General features: G+C 36.7%; 1 long non-coding RNA gene across 2 annotated transcripts; it reads right to left on the bottom strand.

Annotated features, from left to right (window-relative positions):
• Nucleotides 1-635: 635 nt before the first annotated feature.
• On the bottom strand, nucleotides 636-7034 carry LOC148780577 (uncharacterized). 2 transcript variants are annotated; one of them, XR_016040171.1, is made up of 2 exons: nucleotides 6800-7034; nucleotides 636-959 (listed from the first exon to the last, which is right to left on the bottom strand). It is a non-coding gene; the product is annotated as an uncharacterized LOC148780577 (long non-coding RNA). The 2 variants fall into 2 exon arrangements; XR_016040172.1 differs by lacking the exon at nucleotides 636-959 and adding an exon at nucleotides 5212-6245.
• Nucleotides 7035-7410: the final 376 nt, after the last annotated feature.

The following is a 7410-nucleotide window of genomic DNA, read 5'->3' as shown; positions in this document are numbered from 1 at the left end:
TATTAGCCAGTAGATATCAAATTAAATGACTTGAAATGTGATACAAAGTTTGAGAAATCAACTCAGAGTCTAGTCAATAACACATTTACAATCACCCAATTTTAAGTCAATAGATAATGGTGATTGTGACCTCTTTGTGTGACAAATAAATGGTCTCTTTGTATGCTTGCCATCTACGTATGTGTAAGCATTGTGATAATGCTTCTCATATGCAAGCAATTCTATTTACACTCGTTTGAGTTTTGAACAAGGGCATTTGATTTTTATTCAAACAAGTTCTATATTATTATTCCAAAAGGTTTTATACACCCATTAGAGACTGTTTATTTCTCTCTCTGGTAAACCTTTCTCTCTCTGGTAAACCCCAATACAAGTGTAATTTTAGGAGCTTAAGTTTTAGGGATACACCTTCTTTACCATTGACAAACAGTAAAAAAATAAAATAAAAGAAGTTTGCAAACTAAGCTCTCTAGGTATTAGAAGAAAATAACATGTCAAGATCGATCAGAGATTGTCCAAATCTTTGAATCGTGTGATGTAAGTGTCAAAAACTTAAAATTAGAATCATTCGTACCTAAATATTCACCTATTTTCTTATTTGATTTCGAAAACTTTCCCGAATGACAAGACCCCTCCAAAATACGAATTTTAAATGAGTAAATGCACCACATTGCTCATGCAGGAGTATAATATACATGCTCTTTTATCACAAACTGGAATCATGGTATAGGTAGGTGTAGCAATCGATTTGGCAAGTGAAACCCGAACTGGGTCTTGGTCTAGTTCCAAGTTTCTGACCCTGCAGGTCGAGTATGGGTCCAAATGCCTTGGATTGTACCTAGCTTGCATCCATGTTTGTTATCAACCATATCTGGTTGGCTCAAGTCGCCTAGTCGGGTCATGTCAGGGTCGATGCTAACACGGACTTGACCCAGCCTGTCGCCACCCCGAAGTAGAGGCTGAAAATAACAAGCAAGAACCTCTCTCAATCAAATGGATACTAAAAAATAAATAGTGATTTACGTTCGGACCTTAAAATTTTAAGTAAAATATGAAATACTCCACTCATATGGGGAAATTATAAAGGTCGTTCGACCCTTATTGTTTTCAAAATTACCTTTTGGTCAACTCAAGTTTCGATTTTTTTTAGTTTTTTCGTTAGTAGGTTAGTGCCTTAAAGCAAAAAACTAAAAAAAAGATTAAATATATATATATATATATATATATATATATATATATATATATATATATCAAATTTCAGGTTTACCGAGGGATAATTTTTTAAAATATAAAAATGCCGATTAACCAACTTTCTTTGTAATTTCTGCCTATAAGCAAAGCATTTATATTTTGCTCGGAATTTTAAGTTCAGCACGTAAATCACTTGAAAACAAGTACAAAAAAAAAAACAAAAATTAAAAGCCCGGCCAAGAGAGGAAGGATCTTGAGGGTAAGGTTAGCGCAAGGAAGCACAAATAAACGTGTGGCGAGCAAAGAAATTGCTTAAAACACGTGTCTCCCCTTTCCCATGCACCCACCTAATCCTCTTTTTTTTTTTTTTTATTTGAATTCAGGTAGTATGAATTCACCCACCTAACCCTCTCCACAACATCTCTCTCTCTTTCCTCCCTTCTTCCATCGCCGACCCATGGCACATGTACCTCTCTCTCTCCCTCCATGGCTTCTTTCGAACCGTGGTCTCTCTCCACCATGAGCATGACTTTGCCCAACAGATTTACATGGTCCGTCTCCACCCAAGAAAGATAACTTCCCTCAACAGAAGCATTTTGGAATCCCAACGGTGCAGAATGCCGAAAAACGCAGATGGGGTAAAAAATAGTTGCTCAGGAAAGATGTTAGAGAGAGAGGAGGGAGAAAAAGGGGCCCGGGGGCAGGGGCAGGTGTTGTGTGTGGAAAGTCTAAACCCAATGGGTTGATTTTTTACAAATAAAGTATGAAAAATAAAGCATGGTTCACCCAAAAAGGCCACGAGCACGACAAACTGAAAATCCACTATACTAATGAAAGTTACATCAAAGATTTTGAAACAAACCTCGACAATAACACAGTCGAGCAAACCCTTTTCAAACTTCCTCTCCCAAACAGCACCATGCTAATTCTCTCATCTCTATTCCTAACTAGGCCACTATCTAGGAAGAGAACAATTTTGAGAGCAAATGAGACTTTATCTCATTAAAAGAGAAAACAACCTAAAATCTCTATGAAAACCACTTCTCTACAAGAAACCAACATCTCACTCTGTAAGAGTCTTTAGGAGGCGTCATTAATTTTTCTCTTCATAAGAAGCTCTCTTCTTTTTAAGAGGAAATTGCATCTTATGCACAGGAGGCTCTATTTCCCTCTATCTCTAGAGGAACCACCATTCCCATATGGTGACCCAAATAGGGCACACAAATTCTCCACACTTTTATCTCATATATATAAAGTTAGGAATCCATACTAAATAGGAAACTTCCTATAGATTTTACATATATCTCAAAAGACCAAGAGATATATCCAAGAGTCCTAATCCTTTTTGGATTTCTATTTTCTTTAGGAAACTTATCAATATCAATCTCAATCCTATATAATATGGGAATATCTAAATCCCACATAATATGGGAACATCTCAATCCCACATAATATGGATCAATATTAATCAATCCCAAAAAAATATAAGATTTCCTTATAGGAGTGATTTTGGATAGCACGAAATCCAACAATCTTCACCTTGATATCAAAATCTCTTCCTCACCCTACCAACATTCATTTGATAGCTTTATGGATTCTTCATCTTTTGCCAAATAAATTTCTTCACCATTCATGTTGAAAAAATAGTGTTTGCCAGCAAATTTTTCCACCTCGAACTTTGCATTCGAAACCTTTATCGCCTTACCGAAAACTCTAAACCAGGGCTCTGATACCACTTGTTGTGTGCAAAAAGTCTTACCAATGGGTTGATATTTGAAAAATAAAGTATGAGAAATAAAGCATGAAATACATACAACAAGAACACAAAGATTTACGTTGTTCAACCTAAAAGAGCTACATCCACGGGCACGGCAAACTGAAAATCCACTATACTAATGAAAGTTACATCAAAGATTTTAGAACAAACTTCGACAAAAATACAGTCGAGCAAACCCTTTTTAAACCTCCTCTCCTAAACAGCACCATGTTGATTCTCTCATCTCTATTCCATAACTAGATCACTGTATAGGAAGAGAATAACTTTGAGAGCAAACGAGGCTTTATCTTACTAAAAGAGGAAACAACCCAAAATCTCCATGGGAACCGCTTCTCTACAAGAAATCAATCTCTCACTCTACAAGAATCTTTAAGAGGCATCATCAATGTTTTTCTTCATACGAAGCTCGCTTCTTTTTAAGAGGAAATTGCATCTTATGCACCAGAGGCTATATATATCTCTCTCTCTATCTCTCTCTTTCTTTAGAGGAACCACTATTCCCATAAAGTGACCCAAATGGGGCCCACAAATTCTCTGCACTTTCAATTCATATATATAAAGTTAGGAATCCATACTAAATAGAAAACTTCTTATGGATCATACATATATCTCAAAAGACCAAGAGATATATCCAAAAGTATTAATCCTTTTTGGATTTCTATTTTCTTTAGAAAACTTATTAATATCAATTTCAATCCCACATAATATGGGACTATCTCAATCTCACATAATATGAAAATATCTCAAGCCCACATAATATGGATCAATCTTAATCAATCCTTTAAAATATGGAATTTCCTTATGTGGGTGATTTTGGATAGCACCAAATCCAACAGCAGAGTTGGGGGTGAGAAAGGGGTTTAGAGAAAGTGAGAGGGTATTTTTAATGATTATTTAGATTTTTCTTTCTTTTTTATGTATCCTCGAGCTGTACACACAACTCGGGGGTACTCGGCCAAAGTATGAATGGACTTGGCCAAGTCTGGATACACTAGTAAACGATGGGAAGCTATGGACAAGGAAATTTAAATCAATTGTGTGCCACACTTATTACATTCCTGTATGTTGTTGAAATGTTATGGACTCTCTGATACCATGTTGAAACTTTTTGGATAAGTCTCTGATATTGATGATAGCCTTTTTTTATTTTTTTATGTTTTTATTTTTTTAAAAAAAGAAAAGGTGTGTAGTTGCTACGACTTTGGGTTATTTTCAAAAGCATGCATTCACTCTTGAAGATAATCACAAACTCAAGATTTTTTTCACATATATAATTTCATAGGTTATGCACAATTACATCCACTGGTTGCACACAAGTTACATACACTGGTTGCACATATCTCATTACATGATGCCCATATATAGGCCTCTACAACAGTCATGCAACTACCACGACTCACAAACTTTATTAAATTACTGCCTACAAAGCCTACGTGATTAGATAACTCCAACTACCTATTACCCACAAACCTACGTGATTAGATAACTCCCACAAAATAACTACCCACTAACACTGATATAATCGAAAAATCAATTTACAAAACTATCAACGGGGAACCCAACCATAGCGTTATTTTTATCTGACGGGTAGAAGTTGGAGGAAAAGAATCATATATGGATACAAAAAAAGAAGTCGAACACAATGCAGCCTATTTTGCTATATCACAATTGTAAAAAATGAAAGAAGCCATTGAAATTAAAGATGACGAAGATAAGAAGATGAAGATTTCAAAGGAAGACGAAATTTATGAAATGAAGAAGCATATTGAAAAGCTTGAAGCCCTGGTTTCTGTATTGAAGTAGCAAAATGAAAATCTTCGTAATTTTATTGAAAATCATGTATATGACATTTAAAAGAAAAAGATGAAATTTTACATCAAGGGGGAGTGTTGAAAATGATGCAAAATAATAGGAGCTATGGGGTAAGTGTCTTTTTTATCTCTATTTCTCTAAGTAGATGTGAGGGTAATTAAGAGTCATGGATAGCTATCTCTGTCTATGTGGGTGAGTGGGTAGTTATTTTGTAGGAGTTATCTAATCACGTAGCTTTGTTGGTAATGGGTAGTTGGAGTTATCTAATCACACAGGCTTTGTAGGTAGTTATCTAATCAGGTTTGTGAGTTGTGGGTAGTTGCATAACTGTTGTATACGCCTATAAATGGGCATTATGTAATGAGATATGTTCAACCGGTGTATGTAACTTGTCTGCAACCAATGGATGTAATTGTACGTAACCTGTGAAATGATATATATGAAAAAAACCTTGAGTTTCTGATTAACTCCAAGAGTGAGTATGTGCTTTGAAAATAACACAAAGTGGTAGCAGCTATGCACCTTTTAAAAAAAAGAACAAAAAAAAAACCATTAGTAGCATCAGAGCCTTATCCAAAAACTTGTAACACATGCATCGTTGTTATTCCGACATATAGGTAGCATGAGTTATTATGATTGCATCCTTTGATCATGGCGGCTTAAACATAAGCCCAAATGATGTGGGTATCAGGTAAAAAATGGCAAGCATGATTGTGTTGATTTGCCTTATCGCCTGTGGGGAGGGCTTGAATACAGAGTGCTGCCCAATACTTACTGTCGGCATGGCAACTCGCAACTGCTTTTATGGTGCTCCCATCTTTCCCCTTTCAAGCTAACCTCAAAGATTCTTCCTCGGATATAGTGGCGATAGTAGACAGCATAAGGATAAGGCATGTTATGGCACACTTTGGAGCTTGGCTTAACAGGAATCCTCTGTAGTTTTGTTGCAGTGTAAGCATGGAGCATGGAATTCTTGTTGATTCTAGTGTGGAGCATCATAATGTTGTGGTCCTCAACAGAGGGGGTACTATACTCTAACATGGCATCTAAAGAAGTTAGGCATTTCTCCCCGGCTTCCACCGATTCACACCAATTTAGGGTAAGACCCACTTTTTCAGCCTCACTAGAAGTGGGAGGAAACAAGAAGTTATGCGAGGGAGCTCACCAGACGAGAAAGGTATGACAAATGCATCCTCGCGAGAAAGGAAAGGAGAGGCGCAACTGAATTCCGACTTGCAAAGGCAGAGAATTTTGTTCATTCCTACTTTCAGGTCCTTTTCTAAGAAGTAGGTTGTTTCTCTTGAATTACAATTCTCCTTAGAGAATTCAGTGTAGCAGGGGTCTCGATTGCTCGAACCCATTTGCAACAGTCCTAACGGCAAAAGGCGAAAGCGGGCACGAATAACATCAGGAATTCGAGGGTTAGGGAATTCCTGGCCCCAACATGGTAATGACTAAGTCTTGCCTGCAGGCAGCATTTAACAAGAAGTCGGTGAAGATCAGTAGTCCCGCCAGGGGACATGACAAAGATCGATGCATGTTTGTTCAACTCAAAATATCATATTACACGAAGACTAAACACAAAGCTGGACCCGGTTTCTATGCAGCCAAGCTCGCATATATAGAAATGTGGGCCTATCAAAAATTAAAAATAATAATTCTAGTAAGAAAATATTTGGACCTTAGTTTCCATTGTTTTTAGATGGAACACCTACTTACATCCATCTTGAAGATGGATGCCTTACGATTTTATGACTGCATATATTGTCTTGTGGTCCAGCATGCAACAATTTTCCCAAAAATATTTGCAAATACCAAAAAAGGGGGACTGGTACTTGAAAAGCACTCTATAAACAAATCGTTAAACAGTTACCAAAAAAAAAAAAAAAAAAAGAAAAAAAAGAATCGCCTTAGTTTCGAACAACAATAAGTCAGCAAATAGCGGATTGCCCATTATGTATGGTACAGAACACGCATAGTTTACAGTGGGGATTTTGTGCACACTGAGAAATAACCTACCCCAAGGAGAAGTAGGGCACATGCAAGAGGAAGCCTCTTCATGATTCTTGTGGACTAAAATGCAATAAGCCTGCTGGTTTCTTGTATTTTTTTTATTTTTGCAGTGAAGTTGCCCATTTATATTGGAGGAGAAATGGTAAACATAGACAGTGACCCATTGAGAAATAGCTTTTGAAGTGCATGTTTGCCATGCGGCATTAGGTCTCATTCACGTAGGATAAGAAGGGCAGTGCTAAACATGGGCAAATGGGCCATGGAGTCTGAAACAGTTCCAACTACAGGTTGGACATGCGGCCCCTCCCTCCCTTCCTCTCTCTCTCTCATGCAGGAACGTTCGGTCTGTAGAGGGGCCTTTCTTTCCAAGTGTGCAGGAATATTATAACGGCCCGTTTGGATATGAGGACGTTAGCAATTTTGGATATTTAAACTTCAAGAACATTTATAAATTTGTAATATCAATGATTCTTGTCATGGATTTCTCAAATTTTTTGTTTGGATATAAAATACAAAATTCACAATCATTTTCAGGTCCATTGTTTGGTAATAAAATTTGGTATATTTTCTCTCTCTAAATTTTTAATATAATCTCCTCTAAAATTCCAAATTTAGTA

Source organism: Amborella trichopoda, chromosome 9 (genome assembly GCF_054954075.1).
Source record: "Amborella trichopoda isolate Santa Cruz 75 chromosome 9, AtrichopodaSantaCruz75HAP2 v2.0, whole genome shotgun sequence".
NCBI lineage: Eukaryota > Viridiplantae > Streptophyta > Magnoliopsida > Amborellales > Amborellaceae > Amborella > Amborella trichopoda.
Note: the sequence above shows the minus strand (reverse complement) of the source record. Positions and strands in the feature narration are given on the sequence as shown.